Below are 16650 nucleotides of genomic sequence, written 5' to 3'. Positions count from 1 at the left end.
GAGAGCTGGATCAATTGATCAAACCTTTCCCTTGCACGCAGAGGATTTCTGGAACTAGTGAGCGTTACAAATCAAATGTGACATTTTTAATTGCCAAATTGTGTGAGGATCAGGACTCTACATGGACTGTTTACTGATAATTTGATACAAAACGATGTGGCAATTTTGAAATTAAACTCCCCTTATCTGATTCTGTCCTAGTCTGCAAACCACTGTAGCAGCAATTAACTGTGCAACCAGGAAAGAGCAGTGAATCGCTGCTTCCACTAGGGAGCTGTAGAGATCACATCAAAAATGCATTTGATTTTCAACTTTTCCCAACTAAAGGTCCACCTTTAATCCCAATTATTTATTCTCTCTCTCTCTCTCTCTCGCCCTCTCTCGCCCCCCCCCCCGTCTGTCTGTCTGTGAGAGAAATACAAAAGAAATGATGGTGTTGAGATTCCATCTTAGTTCAGAGCATATCAGTTCTGTTGCCCAAAATCAATGATTTTAGATTATATGAACACCACAACAAGACAGGCATTCCATGAGTCTGATTTTACTTAGGCACAAACTAGATTATACGTGGAGATGTGCAAAGTTCTGAATTGTAGTGTAACTGAAATGTATCATCAGAGGTTGTGATTCAGAATAGAAGCACACAAATTGGAAAGAAGCTGGGGAAAGAGGATGACTTTAAAAAGGGAAAATGGCAGGAAGGTAGAGGGTTAAAAAGCCTTCACCTCCACAGAAGATTATTCCTCCACTAAAGCTGGAAGACTCCCATGACTGCTTTTTAATAAAAAACAAAACAGGACCTTTGGAGGAGTGTTCTTCTGTATCTCATGCTTCATCTAAATTGGCTTCCTGAAGAATTTTTAAACAGAGGCATTCTGTCAGTGGGATATGTATGAAGCTATAAATCAGTGCAGTAGTAGGTAGTAATTTACTCATGGATCTTGGGCAGTTGCATTAACACTGGCATCTAAGCCAAATGTGTTGATTGCATCAAACCAAAACACATTTCCTCTTCACTGAAACTCAATAAATTGAGTTTTAATATAAGTTAAATATACTTATACACACACACACACACACACACACACACACACAGAGCGCGCAAAATTCACTGCCCAATTAAAACCAAATTTTGTTGTTTTTTTTAAAAAGTTTGAGCAATGTAATCATGAATCTCCCTTATAACTTGTACTTTGGCCTTCAATCAAAACCCAAGAACATTTCTATGAAAGAGAAGTCTATACGATAAACTATATTACAGTTCATGCTTTGCCCCAACGCATAATCTCATTTCCATGTTATCCAAAGTCCATCAAGAGAAAAAGTGTCTTCAGTAACACAAATACCAGCAGAATAATCCTATAAAAGCTTCGCAATGTTCCAACCAATGACGGACCACAAGTACAATGGTCCATCATTGGTTTACTGTACAGTAGTTTAAACTCCTTACCTTTGTGTTGGTGTTATCATTAGGAGGCTCTAGAGGCCTCCTCTGGGTCACTCCAGGCCTCCTTGGGCCTCCAAATGACCCACAGAAGCTTCTGGTTTTTGGAAAGTTACTCCCTGTTTTCTTCCGAAGTAGCTTCAGGATGCTTCTGTGAGCCATTCTCAAGCCCATGGAGGTCCAGCAAGACCCAGATGAGGCCTTTGGGGCCTCCTAATGACAACAGCAACACAACACAAAGGTAAGGATCAATGATGACACAACTGCTTAACAATGCGGTTGGGAGAATGTTGCCCCATCGTTAAGCGACACATACCTGTATATGTTTACTTGAAGTAAGTTCCACTGTGTTCAATACCTAAGGCCACAGTTCTCCATGGGAGCAAGTTCTATTGAATGAAATGGACCTTACTTCTGAGTAAACCTGCCTAGGATTGCCCTGTAGGAGAGAAGGTCAGATGAGGAAATGACCAATGTTTCCTAATATATCTGAATCACATGAGTTTAATCTCTCTTCATTGCCTTTCACTGACATCATTTCTGGATGAGATGGAATTTTGTGAAGTCCATGGAACGGTTTACTGAGAACTTGGAGCCGACTGGCGAAATGCTTGGCTTTGCCTTCAGGTAGGATCACTTTCTTTTCAATATCTGCATTACTCTTCTGCTAATTTTTTTATGGTTTTATTACAGTGAATGTTCCTGTTCATCCTGAGATAGGCCAAGTTCATAAATTGTGCTGAGTTTCTGCAGAGAGAAACTGGCATACTGTATCTGTGAGATACCTCAAGCATCATGGGAACAGGAAATAATCTCAAGGAGACTTGACCACTGAGAATTTGAGGCATACAGTGTACTGTGGCTCCAAGATCAGGAACACCCTGAACATACGTAAAACATGCAGGGGTGATCTCAAATAAAAAGATAACAATTTTCTATTCAAAAGATCAACCTGTTTGCAGGACACTCTTGGCTTCCCAGTGTACATATGGAACAGATTGCCAGGTAACACAACAATGGCAAAAAATTGAGATCTAAAAGTAACTTTGTGTTTGTACTTTATACTCCAAAATGACATCATCTAATAAAAGATGGCCATTCTCATAGCGTGTGCATGTCCGGGCCTTTCCCCTTGCACCCCCTACTTCCTAATTTTGTGTGTGTGTGTGTGTGTGTGTGTGTGGAGGTTTGTACAAATGTTCCCCTTACAGGCACTGCTAGACCTACTTTTGAAGTACAGGCTGAGTCTCATCATTCGTTCCCAGAACTCAAGTGAATGGCAAAAAACGCACTAAAGCAAATCCATTTCAAAAACAAAGCCCCTTTGCTCCAGTGATTTAAAAACAGCCTTGCTGACCTTTTGAAATGCACACAGAGGCAATCGGTCTCAATCCAGGTGCTTAGGCTTCACTAGGAGGAAGCAATCCTTCCCTTTACCAGGAGCTGCAGTGAGGGGGAGAGAATGGAGGAGGTGATAATCACGGCCATTTAGCCTTCTTTCCCATGCTCAGGGGAAAGGGAGGAGTGTAGCCTGGAGAGAGAATGATGGCTGCCCTCTCTCACATCAACAAGGCTATTGTTAAATGACTGTTTTCCTTTAATTTAAAGGGACCTTCTCATCAGTGTTGAGACAGAAAAATCTGTGGATTGCCCCCCCCCTTTTGAAAAATCTGTGGCTAATTAGGTTATACCTGTAATCCCTTACATGACTGTCTCCCTACAACAGTAAAAAGCAGTTTTTAAAACTGTGATTTTAAAGGGATGCATTTTTTCCCCTTCTCCAGGGATCAGCACATTCCTTCTCATTTGTAGGGGCCATTCGTGTTGAGTCAAGTCCATGTATAAAAAATCTGTGTATAACAAGGTTGGACCTGTAACTTTATCAATGCGTGTAGAGGTGCAACTTGGGCTTCTCCTCCATGAACTACTAAAGGAAACTTGGCTGAATTTACCTAAATGCAAGGAGAGGGGTCAGGATGCCATGAGTGCATCATAGGAGGTGAAAGGGACCCCGAAGGTCATCTAGTTGAACCCCTGCCTGTAGCAGGAAATCCCCCTACAACATTTCCAGCAGGTTCCTGTCGAGCTTCTGCTTGACAATCTCCAGTGAGGGAGAATCTGGGCAGGAGGGCAGGAGGTCTGGTCTAGAGGGTAGAGCCTCAGTTTGCCTGAAGATAACATCTGAAGGTCGCCAGTTCGAGGCCACTGGCACCGTGAATGGTGAGACCTTGAAGCAGCTGACAAGCCGAGCCGAGTTATTCCACCTGCTCCTTGGCCGCCCTTCAAGTGAGATATGAAGGAGCTGCTTGTCAGCCTGCGTGGGAGGAAACTGGAGGCCAGAATGTGATACCAGATCATAAAAGATCCATCTGAAATGTTGTGGTTCTTGAAAGACAGAACCTTCGTCCAATTGTAAAAATCCCTACGGGGATTTAAACAGCCTGCCTATGTAAACCGCCTTGAATTAAAGTCGGAAGAGAAAACTGATGACCAAGAAAGGCCGTATATAAATACCTGTATTATTATTATTATTATTATTATTATTATTATTATTATTATTATTATTATTATTATTAATCCACCATCTCCCTTGGCAATCTGTTCCACCGCCCTTATCAAGAATTTCTTCCTAATGTCTGACCGGCATCTCCTCTCTTGTAGTTTGTACCCATTTGTTATCTTCTATCCTGGTTCTATTTTCTGTTTAAAGTATTACCCAACCTGATCCTTACTGTTCCCAGGGTCTATGGGAGGAAGACAGTTTGTAAGCAGCTGTGCCAGAGCTTTCTGGCATGCTCCCAAACCATGCTTTGTAACTGTTGGCAGTGTCCACAATTACATCTTGTTTAAATTGCACTCATGGGTAAATGTGGGTAAACCTTAATACTTGATAAGGCTTACAGTATTTAGCACCCATTAGAATGTGTGGAAGAAAAAAAAGAAATCACACCACATCTGTCTGCATTGGGCCTCTATTGCTCAGTATTGGGCTAGTCTAGTAGTTCCCAGACTTTTTGGACTGATGGCTCCTGTGACCCGCTAGCCCATTGGCTGTGGCTCCCCATTAGGGCTACAATCCTATGCATTGTATAGGGTGTCGGGTTTTTCATGAGGATTCCACGGCTCCCCTGGTTGGTTTCCACAGCTCCCTGGGGGGTCACAGCTCAGGTTTTTGGGAATCACTGTAGTAGTCTATATATGAATGTAAAATCCATTTAAGTCAGTAAGATTTACATCCACAGCTCTAGTTATGCCGCTAGAACACATATCCCAGTGGTATAATATCTTTCCAGCTGTGTGACATACCAGAGAGTGTGACCGGGCTGCTGTCAGAAGTGGCATGTTCGAAGGGCCCACAGACTGGGGAGGCCCACTGCCCTAAGTAAGGCCATGCTAGGGGGTAGGAAGGAGGCAGGGAAGGGGTGGAATGGGGTAGGCAGGAAGGAGAGGCAACAGGGACGGGGAGGAGTGTGAATTGAGTCTGGAAAGAGGGCCAGTTGGCGACAGCAGCAACTGCCAAATCCTCATTCCCTTCCTGGACTTGATCTACCTTTATGGTTCCATGTGGACTTGCTCCAGTGATATGGCTGGCACAGGACTGGGTAAACCCTGTGGGCTTCCATGGGTTTATCCTGGAGCAAGGAAACTAATGCTCTCTTTCCCCAAAGAGGCCTCTGGAGGTTCCACAAGATACAGCAGACACCGTGTGCCAGGAGGGCGATTGGAATGCTGTCCACGCTGGGCCCGCCAATCTCCAGGAATCGGCATCAGTCTCCAGGTGACTTCAAGCAATCCTGAAGATTTTAAACAGAGCCTCCTTGGCAAAATGACATCACGTCATACTAGGGGGGAAAAATATCTAGGAATAGCTTCAGTCAGAGTCACTACTCATCATTTAAAAATAAAAAACAACCCATTGCTGCAGGGAGCAAGTTTCTGTCGCAGCCCTTAGATGGCTGTGTTTATTTTCTTATATTTACAAGGAGTTTTTAACCTGGAGGAAGATTCAAAAAAGTGCCAGGAGTTGGGATGGAGAGCTACAGTGCTTCTTATTGCCTCAGCACTTCACCAACTCCTTGGGCTGCAGGTGTAAATCAGGACACATTATCTGGCAGTCATCAGCTGTGTGGCAGAGGAATGAAGGGATCTACGTGCAGGTGAGCACTGAAACACCTGCTGGTCTGTGATGCAATAGTTGTGAAAGCTCTTTAAGGTCTCCTCAGTTGAATTCACCTTGACGACAGACAGATCTACAGGAATTACATCAAGCTTACACTAGAAGACAGGAATAGAATCCAAGCCCAAGAATATGATGAAATTAAAACGTCTTTCTGGTTGGGGTGTATTTTTTGGGGGGGGAAGGGGATAATGATAGCATAGATGCTGAAATGCAACTTCCAGGGCTGGCCTAACCATGAGACCAACTAAAGCAGTTGTATTAGGCACCCACAAACCACTTCCATATGAACATAAGCCCAACTGGATCAGACCGTTGAGTCCAGCTTCCTGAATCTCACAGTGGCCCACCAGATGCCTCATGGAGCACACAACTGAATATCTGCATCCTCTGCATATGACATTCAGAGATAGCTTACTTCTAGAACCAGGGGGTTGCATTTCCCCATCATGGCTTGTAACCCGTGATGGATTTCTCCTCCAGAAATTTGTCCAATCCTCTTTTAAAGGCATCTAGGCCATATGCCATCACCACATCCTGTGGCAAGGAATTCCACATATTAATTACATGCTGGGTAAACAAATATTTTCTTTTGTCTCTTCTAAGTCTCCCAACACTCAGTTTTAGTGGCTGCTCCCTTCTTTCCACCTGCCTGTCCTAGTCTTCCTGCTCCCTGGATGAAATAAGGACCTAGGCAGAAGAAGAAATGCAGATAAGAGAGGAGAATCATGGGTGAGAGCTGCCTTCCTCTTCCACTCTGTTCCCCTTTTCCTTTGCAGATCTGGGGTGTAGGAGGAATAGGGGAGTGGTAGAAGCAGCCAGTGTGCTGCCACGTAAGGTGGGCAGCATTTGGTATGCATCCCCAGATCTCTGGTGGTCTTGGGCCAACCCTGGTAGCTCCCTTGGCATCTCCTCCGTGGTGCAGCTAAGCCGGGGCTGGGGTGGTACATTGCTCCTTCATAGCAGTGGCAGATTTCTGCTGTCTCCACTGGGGGTGTCACCAGTGGCTGTAAGTGATGGCATTTACCAGAGGCCGTCCCATAGCCAAAGAAGGAAGGCCCATAGCCAGGGAGACAGACCAGGGACAGACTCCCAGTGTGGAAGGGATTGTCACTCCTGAATTGGCCTTTTCAGCCACACTAGACGCTGTGCCAGAACCACCATTCAGAGTGTGATACCATAGTCTTTCGAGACTGAAGGTTGCCAACTACCACTACTTACCAGAGGCACATGGTAAACAATACAAAATCAGCCCTCTCACCCGCCCTTGGTCCTGTATGGCTCCAAATTGAGCCGTTTCCAGGGCCAGGGCCACACATGTGCAAAGGAGGAGGTGACAATGACACAGGGGCGTCATTGCGTCATCCGTCCTCAGGAACACCCCCCAGCTATGCTACCGGTTCCTATACACCAAAGGTAAGCAACCTATGGCCTGTGACTTAAAATCATCTGGCCCATAGTTCCAAAAAGATATATCCACCCAGCCCACAGTGGCCCTAAAAAAGAATTCAAGTTTGCAATTCTGTCTCTGTAAGGTTTACAGAGTAAACGGACTGTCTGGGCATGTGCTTCTCCACACTGTGCCCATCTCTTTTTTTCTTAGGTCTTTGGCCTTATTGGGAGGTCTGTGAATGCGTATCGAACGCACATGCAGTCTTACAATGGAAGGACCCACCCAGTGCCTGGCCCCTATGGGGAAGAAGGGGACCCTATGGGCCCCTCTCCAAAAACCAAGGGAGCACATAGAACATTCAAGTAAACAAGGTAAATGTGGGCATGCGTTTAAAGGAAGCTGATCAAAGATGGCGACAAAAGCATTTTTGATCAAGGAAACATACGTGGCATTTAATTGCATTGCAAGAGGTAACGGCCTCAATTAGGCAAACAGTGATACTGCAAAAGATTAAATCAGGGGTGAAGCAAGAAGGGGGAAGTTGTTTTTGTAGACAAGAATGGGGTTCTTTGTTTTATTTGGTTTTTATGGATATATTTAGGTTTACTAGGCTGATGAAAGCATATGAGTCATGCATGGTCCTGTACGTGGTATTGCTTTGAGAAGTCTGGCATGCGATGCGTTCTTCTGACCACAATAAAGTTAAGAATGCAGTTTAAAGGGAAAGCAGAAAGAAAAGGACGCTGAACTGCTTTTCAATTTGCTTTCCACGTTTTCACTTAGTGGTCAGTCTGCGTGTGCTGTTCGTTGTGCAAATGCAAGAAATAAAATAGCTAGTTGGGAATTCACTAAAGAAAACTGACCTGTAAGACCTGTAAATGTCAGGACTTTCACCATAAGCTTTTACCATAAGGACTGAAGGCCTAGGGAGACCTTAGGCTGAGGTTCATTCAAGGGTAACACCCTTAATATCTTTATGGAACTTTTTCCATGTACTTTCTGTTCCAGTTGTTTAAGCTAAGAGCTCATAAGGAGAAACTGAGGGCGATAAACCTAGATACAGGACCACTGCATCCTAGACAACTGTGTCCCGGTCAAATGTGTCCTGGTATACGACATTTGCATCTGCTCTTTTTGAGCCCCGGACACTTGTGCCCCAATACATGTCTGTTCCCCACCTCATTTTTCTCAATGTTATTGGTCTTTTTGGGCAGTGACCCAAATAAATAGACAGACAGACAGACAGACAGACAGACAGACAGATGAGCCACTATTGATCCATCCCCCCTCCCAGGACTTTATCCACCCACTCCCTGTCCCCACTCCTTACACCAATACTGTTCACTGTAACCAAAATATTCTTAATAGAGAGAACAGAAAACTTACCATGAAGCCTAGCACTGGTGAAAGCTATTTTAGCACACCTGCTAAGAACCCAAACAGGAACGGGACACAAACTCCTGGTACCTGAAGGGGTACACCAGATGCCTCTCCCTTTAGCTGGTGGTGCTCTAGTCCAGTGGTCTTCAACCTATTCCATTCCACGACCCCACAGCTGAGGGTTTGTGACCCCAGTGGGGTCACGAGCCCAAGGTTGAAGAACACTGCTCTAGGTGTTGACCAGGCCTTTGTTAGTAAGCATTCTGTTTGTAGCAATATGAAAATGACATTGACGCTGTGGTATCTGTAATGACCCATTCACACGTGCAAGTCACACAAAGAGGTTCACAGCCCAATCCTATCCTTTTTCATGCCATAACATGAGGCCGCTCCAAAACAGGCTGCATTGCATACTATGGTGAAGGGAACAGGAGGCTATTTTACCCTTCTGTATGGGTCTTGTTGGACTCATGGCAGCTCTATAGCTGGCACAAGTCCTAAGAGACAAGGGGGGCATGTTGGGAGGCTCCAGAGAGAATAGCATCCTGGTGCAAGTTGCTTGGGACAGGATATACTGTATGTATACTGTAGGGTTCAGTCATTATGGGGAGGCCTTTTTGTTCCACCACTGCGCTCTGGCTCTGAAGTGAAAAAATGTGCCCTCCTCACACCTTGGACCACCTCCCAGATGCTCTGGTGGGGGAGTTCCTAGACATTTGCCCCCTGGGGATGTTAACACCCAGGGGGGTGTTAAAAGTTTTTGTGTCCCGTGGTGCCAGATTGCTTAGTTATACCACTAAAAAACCAATAAATCATCTAGTTTTGCTCTTAGAAGTACTTACTGTCTCAATCTGAAAGAGCGAGAGCAAGAGAAGGGTGCTTGAAAATAGTACTTTATCATTAAATATGGTCCAGTTTATTCTGCTATCTCCAACTGGTAGGCTGCTATCAACTTGGTAGTCATCATATGTAGGGCGGGGTCTAGCCGAAGTCCATCTAATGATCTCATGACCATTATGTTTTTGGTTTTTACAATCCAATCATCTGAGTTTTCCCTTTTTTTCTGGCATGGACAAAATATGGACATGGTGACTATGTCCGTATTTTATGAATTATGAGCATAAACTGGCACTCCATTCCCCAAGACTGAACACTCCAGCGCACTCCATAAAGTGTGACTAGTTTGTTATTTACTTCCATGGTACATGCTTCCTCGATTCTCATTCCATTCCCTTTACTAAGTTGCCATCTCCATTTACCATGAAAGGTCTTATGGGGCAGAGAATGCCATTTTTTGCACATAATGTACCTTCAAGGAATGGTTGCACTGGAACAGAGCTGGGTACCTGAGAGCTTGTGGTAGCCTATTATTGCTTCAGCACATGCATATTCAATTCACCCACTGTATAGTGGGTGAAGGGCTAGCATGGATGGAAAGAGAAGCTGTCGAACTGGTTTGTGAATTGTCTGTAAGTTACATCTTATACTCAGCTCCGTCTGCACTTGAATGGAGACCAGAGCACCTTACACAGAGATAAACTTCAGAGAAAAAGTTAAGCTTCACAACAGAGCAATGTTGGTGTATCTATGCAGAAGATTCCTTAACCATTTGTTCCCGGCAAACACATGAGCAGCTCAGGTCCATGACAGGAGTAACAATCTTTCCAAATGCTGGTCCCTAACCAGCTCTAGCTGAGAGCTGCACTTAACTACTGGATATGCCAAGTGGAAGTATGCAACCTCAATTTAAACAAAGAAACATATCCAGCAGGTCCAACAGGACCCCATGTAAACATCACTGTGGGACAGGGATATAAACAACTGGATGTAATACACTTTGGCTATGTACACAAAAGACAACTTCCATGTGCAGATCTCTCTCATGGACTGAGGAAGTTAAGCTGTATTGCTGACCAATAAAAAGACAGTTGCAGGTCCAATCTGGACAGAAAGTGTCTTCCTCACTCCCAGGTTTGGAAGATGTGACAAAACACTAAAGAAGGGGGTGGATTAAGTTTCCTCTCAGTTTTCCAAGCTTTTCTTACATTTGAAGTACTTCCAAAAAGCTTTTTAGTTTTAAAGTTTTGACTTTTTTTGAATATAAAACATAAGAACCACCCTGCTGGATGAGGCCAAGGGCCCATCCAGCTTCCTGTATCTCACAGTGGCCCATCAGATGCCTCATGGAGTACACAAGGCAACAGGAGACCTGCATCCTGGTGCCCTCCCTTGCATCTGGCATTCTGAGGTAGCCTACTTCTCATGATTTTAGCCTGTGATGGACTTTTCCTACATCAATTTGTCCAATCCCCTTTTAATGGCATCTCAGCCAGGTGCTGTCATCACAGCCTGTGGCAAGGACTTCCACAGATTAATTACATGCTGGGTAAATAAATATTTTCTTTTGTCTGTCCTAACTAACCCAACACTCAATTTTAGGGGATGTCCCCTGGTTCTGGTGTTGTGTGAGAGGGAAAAGAGCATCCCTTTATCCATCTATCCATCCCTTGTGTAATTCATGGTGATGGACATTTTATTTACTTCCATCCAATTCTCTGGAAAGGTCGGGGGGAAAAGGAAATGCTTCCTTATTTTTCTCCAGGAATGTAATAACAATAAAACCTGAGGAATGTCACTTATTTCATAAAAGTGTTGTGAGAAGCAGTTAATTATTACAGTTCCCACACGAGTGCAGAGGCTGATGTCATTAATTCCATTTTCTGAGTAACACAGATGCTTCAAAATATTGCAAGCTTAGGTAATGGCTCTCTCCATGTCTGATCTCAGAATACAGACTTAACAGGGTTCTACACTTTTGTATTACTGACATGTCTATTAATCCCCCCATACCTGTGTAGGGGAAACAGGAAGTGGGACAAATCATGGAGAGTTTGGGTTGTAATAGGTTACATTTTATCTGATATAAAAAGTATCTGACTTTGTTTCACCAGCAGTCTTTACTTTCTTCCTAAGGGGAAAATGTACTGGCTATTGATTCACTACTACTTCTCTCAGACCCTTAACCTTTGTTTTTCTATAGCGCATTGGTTCTCAAACTTTTAGCACCAGGACCCACTTTTTAGAATGAGAGTCTGTCAGGACCCACCAGAACTTATGTCATAACCAGAAGTGAGATCATCAAGCAGGAAATTTTTTTAGCAATCCTAGGCTGCAATCCTACCCACACTTACTCAGGAGTAAGTCCCATTTACTATCATTGTTAAAATCATATACATAGTAGCCTGTTAAAAGTACAGATCTGTAACTTCCCCAAATGCAGTCACATACCATGGTAGCATCAAATCTAATATATTAAAAATAAAATATTGAAATGAATGGGGGTCCACCTGAAATTGGCTTGCAACCCACCTGGTAGGTCCGGACCCACAGTTTGAGAAACACTGCCTATAGGGAAAGTGGCATGTTGTGCTCCAGTTGGCGGGCCTTTGTTTTTCATCCCTGTCCCCTATGGTAAAGCAGATCACGCCATGATGTCAATTTCACAGGCAAAGCCTATAGATATAGTTACAGGTTTAGGACATGAGTTATAAGTTCAGTATTAGATCAACGGCTCTCACATGCTGGAATTCAAGCGGGTCAGCAATTTGCATTAGTGGTTCCCAGACCTTTTAGCACTTTTTAAAACACTTTTTAAAAGGAGCCACTTTTTAAAACATTTTATCAGAACCCACCTATTTTTATTATTATTTATTATTGGCAACCTTCAGTCTCGAAAGACTATGGTATCGCGCTCTGAAAGGTGGTTCTGACACACCACCTATTTTTATGAGACTAAAAAAAAAGTTTTACTTTACCAGCTGTTCAAGCTTCTGTTTTTATCCTTTTAAAACAGAAGGTGGGGGGACCTACCTTCTACAGTGTTTGTTGAGCTCCATATTCCTCAGTTTGGGACCATACTGATGCTATTGCATTCCCCTTTACCTGGTTTTCGATAAGAACTGAAGCACAGTTGCCTACTCACAGGTAAACATGTACATGTGCTTCAAGTTCGCTTTCCATGGGGCTTAATATGTTTTCCTCGTCAGCTCGTTGAGGGGAGGGGCTTCCTTCTCGAGAGTTTGTTGAGGACTGCATTCATTGGATCAGGACCATTCCGGCAGCACTGCATTCCCTTTGGCCTACCCCTCAAAGTGGATGTAGGCATAGTTGCCTACTCGTAAGTAAACATGCATGTGCTGCTCCATTTCAGTCGCTGTAGGGCTCACTACATTTTTCTTGTCATCTACCAGCTTGTCCATTTCATGTCCCACCAAAAATTGAGATCATACAGTTTGAGGACCCACAGTCATATTGGCTATACAGCATCAGGGGAGAATCTGTTACATGATGCTCTCCCTTTGGTCCTCTTCCTGGACAACTTATCAGAATATGAGAAACTCACAGAGGCAGTTAACCAATGCAACCACGGACTGCCACTTTCCCATATCCTGCCTGCTAAGCTCTTGAGACCTTCTGCCCATATATCTACTCAACCCAAGAACACCTTCAAATATGCGTACAAGCAACATCCAGGGTAGCCACTTCGGGGCTGTCCACAGGAAGTTCTTTTGGAATGCTTGGTACCACTACTAAATTTCTAGCTATTTTTAGCTAACCACCACTGCGTATGTATGAACTGCATAGATGTAAGGACATTCTTTTGTCACACAAGAATAACATCCTCCTCCATAGTTCTGGTAGATCTGCATTCAAAACCATTGAAAACACGAGTACATTTATCAGCCACTCCTTTTAATGCCTTTATACTAACTATCATACACACTCTGTGGGTCTGATCTACACACACAGCAGAATGAGGGGGCAGAGTTGTAGAATGGACTGTACTACTTTAGGCTTCAGGTTGGAGGAATGTACGCTTGATACCTCTCTTACCTGAAAAGCTCCCTGCAGTGAGAAAACTAGCATGCAGATAGAACTGTGGTGCTACTTAGTTACTTGCAAGGAAGCTTTGTGTAGAGGAGCATTCAAAATGATTTCCTTCTCTGCAGTACGAAGTGGTAGTGGTTCTTGCACTTCAGGATGCAAATACCTCTCTAGATCATGCCTGTCATGATTGACTTTTGTCGTGTAACAATCATACCCAATGCTGCACTTCTCAGCCAGAGGCTGATGGTTTACACTGGCCAGTCAGTTTCAGGAATGGAGCTTAATAAAATAATTACTACCTCTTTTCACCAATTGACTTAACTGCACTGCATTATCTAAAGATTATTAGAGCATACATTGTGCTCGGTTTTGAGAAGGTGTATAGTCAACAGGAAATATGTGAAGCAACTACACACAATAGTTTCAGGTACGTAGAGCCTTGATAATGAATAGGTCTGCAACAGCTGTGCCTCTTATTTTTTCTTCTCTGAAGTGCTTTGAGTGATCACTGTCGACTTATACTTCTCTCATAACCACATTTCTGGGATTTGTGTTGGGCAGAGTGAGGTATTCAAACATAATTTTGGAATAGACAGGGCCCCAGCTGCATACACAAAAATCTATGCATACATAGTTTGTCCAGTGGACCCTGAATGTGCAACATTCATGGATTTGAGCATCCGTGGAGGCTGAGCCCGTGGCTGGAAGGCCTCAGAGGACCTGCAGGATGCGACAGGAGGCCTTCTGAGGAAGCCAGGAGGCCACGCACAACCTCCAGAGGTTGCCCCCCAGGTAAGCTATTGTGGTGCTGCAGCAGACTTCCTGCAGATTTAATTTTCCATGGATTTCAGTATCTCTTGGGGTGGGGAGTCCTGGAACAGATCTCCTTCAGATTCCAAGGATCCACATATGAAAGAACACATAAATTCTTTCAAGTTCAGTGAAAATCCCTGATATTCTGCATTTTTTGCAGAATTTTCATTGTTATGGGCCTTCTTCAGTGCTATAATTCCTGTGGATCCTAAAGAGGCTACTGAGTCAGATGAACATAGTAGCCATGTTTGCCCTATAGCATTGACCTTTTGACATCTTCTTCCCCAAAAGACAGGTAAACAAAGCACTGGGCTTTCAATCAGGTCCTTGGACATGAAGCCCACCTGTTTTCCAGGAGCAGGAAATTTCAGTGGCTTAGATGTCCCTCAGTATACAATCCCACAGCTAAAGTAGACCCACAGTTTATTTTGAAAAGTGGGGTTTTGACTCCCCCCCCCCCCCGATATGATATCGGGAACACTTGATGTTCTACAGCAATGTTCTTCAACCTTGAAATTGGGACCTCAATGGGGTTGCAAAACCTCAGTTGTGGAGTCACAGCAACTTAGAGGAATGATAAAAGTTGAAGTTCACTGGACTAGAGCACCACTAGGTAAAAGGGGGAAGCATCTGGTGTGCCCATTCAGGTACCAGGAGATTGTGTCCCAGACCTGCTCAGGTTCTTAGCAAATTGTGCTCAAATAGCTCTCACTAGTGCCAGGCTTCATGGTAACTTTTTCTACTCACTCTAATAATAATTGATTACAGTGAGCAGTGCTGGGGGTGTAACAGGAACGGGGAGGACCACTACTACCCAGAGAGCAGTGGGATGGATGACGAATGGTCTGCCGACTCAATATATGGAAGCTTCAAAATGTTCATGTTTAGCATCTAAAAGAATTGCAGGTTGGTTGTGCCCTCTCTCAGAGCCTAGCTACATGTTACATTCATCACTGACTACTTAGCATTCTGAAGGCATTACCCAGAGAAAAGTAGAAGAAGTTCAAGGGGATTATAGCCAAATTGCTACTTATCTCCTTTGGCAGTTAATGGTCTCCCTCTTCTCCCACTCTGTACAATTATCTGCTAAAGAGAAGCTTAGATAAGTAGATTTCTGCTTACTATGTATCTCCTGGCAAGCCTTTGGTATCTTCAGCAATCTAGAAAAAAAAGTGTTTCTCTAAATTAATATAGAGAGAGACCCACTGGGTTTCACCCACTGACTCAGCTCCTGTCTGCATAATCCAGTCTCCTGGTTGTTCCAGGGACCTTGCCTTTTGGGTGTCCCAGATCATTGCAGCAAAAGCACCTCCTGTAAGGTAGCGAATGATCCATGCTAGGTGTGGCACTTGTTTCCCCACTTGGTAGTAGCCTTGCTTACTCTAAGTCTCCAACATGTTGGCAATGCGCTCCCCCAAGTCTCCTGCCTCTGGGTCTTGGAGTGCTTGTGGAAGAGGAGCTTGTGGAGGCAAAGCATCTCCTCCAGAAGAATTTGCATAAATTGTTCCATCCTTCTGCCTTCCTTCTCAGAACTCAGGCTGTGACAAAGTATAATTGGCTTGCCAGTAAGAGACAGGATTGCCACATGGAATGTGTCATAAGTTTTGCGCTTTGCCTTCTGGATTTGCCAAATCCAGAATGTGAAAAATGGAATGAGGGTGACTCTGGGACAACTCAGCCTGACCACTACCAAGCTTCAAGTGGGAGTTACCGATTGGTGTTTAAAACCATCAGTGATCACCTTGCGCATGTAAGCAATTCCATGCACCCAAATGTGTGCACATGGAAGGTTCCAGGAACCTTGAACTCAGGACTAAGGCAGCAGAGCTCAGATGCCATACTCTTTGCAGCACCATAGAAGTTCCCAAGTAGAGGGAGTTGTCCTCTTCTCTGCTGCAGTGCAGCACCACCACAATGGCTGCCCCTGAATTTTCTGTTCTTTGTCTACCTGATCTGGAGTTTGTTTCCAGCCTGTGCGCAACTTCTGCTTCTTACCCTTTTGCACTTTATCATAAGAACATATGAACACCCCTGCTGGATCAGGCCATAGGCCCATCTAGTCCAGCTTCCCGTATCTCACAGTGGCCCACCAAATGCTCCACTTTGCCTTCCATTTGATTCCAATTGGTCTGCTACTTCTCAATCCTTTGACCCATATCTGTCTACCCAACTACCCCTGCCCCTCTCCCGCAGCCTGCCTTGGAGCCAAGGCAAGGTCTGACAATGCGTATGTATACCTGTTTTAGCACTATTTAGGGAAAATGAACCTTCAGGTTCATTACTTGATGTCCGGCACATCATGTAATGGCTAGAACAAAGCTCAGCATCTTTGTGGGGGGGGGGACACCACAACCAGAGGCAGATCACCTGATATCATAGAAAACAAAATATGACGCTGTTCAAGAAAGGCAGCTCAAATAGTCATCATGGCAGCCCAGCAAGGCAACATGCAGTGACCCATCAAGCAAGCATGTATGTGTGTGAGAGAATGAGCCATAATTGGTACCAGAGAAATTATTCAGCAGTTACAGGGTAATAGTAACTGATAATTACACA

Source organism: Tiliqua scincoides, chromosome 6, assembly GCF_035046505.1.
Source record: "Tiliqua scincoides isolate rTilSci1 chromosome 6, rTilSci1.hap2, whole genome shotgun sequence".
NCBI classification, from domain to species: Eukaryota; Metazoa; Chordata; class Lepidosauria; order Squamata; family Scincidae; genus Tiliqua; species Tiliqua scincoides.
The sequence above is the reverse complement of the archived record's forward strand: the minus strand, read 5'-3'. Positions refer to the sequence as shown.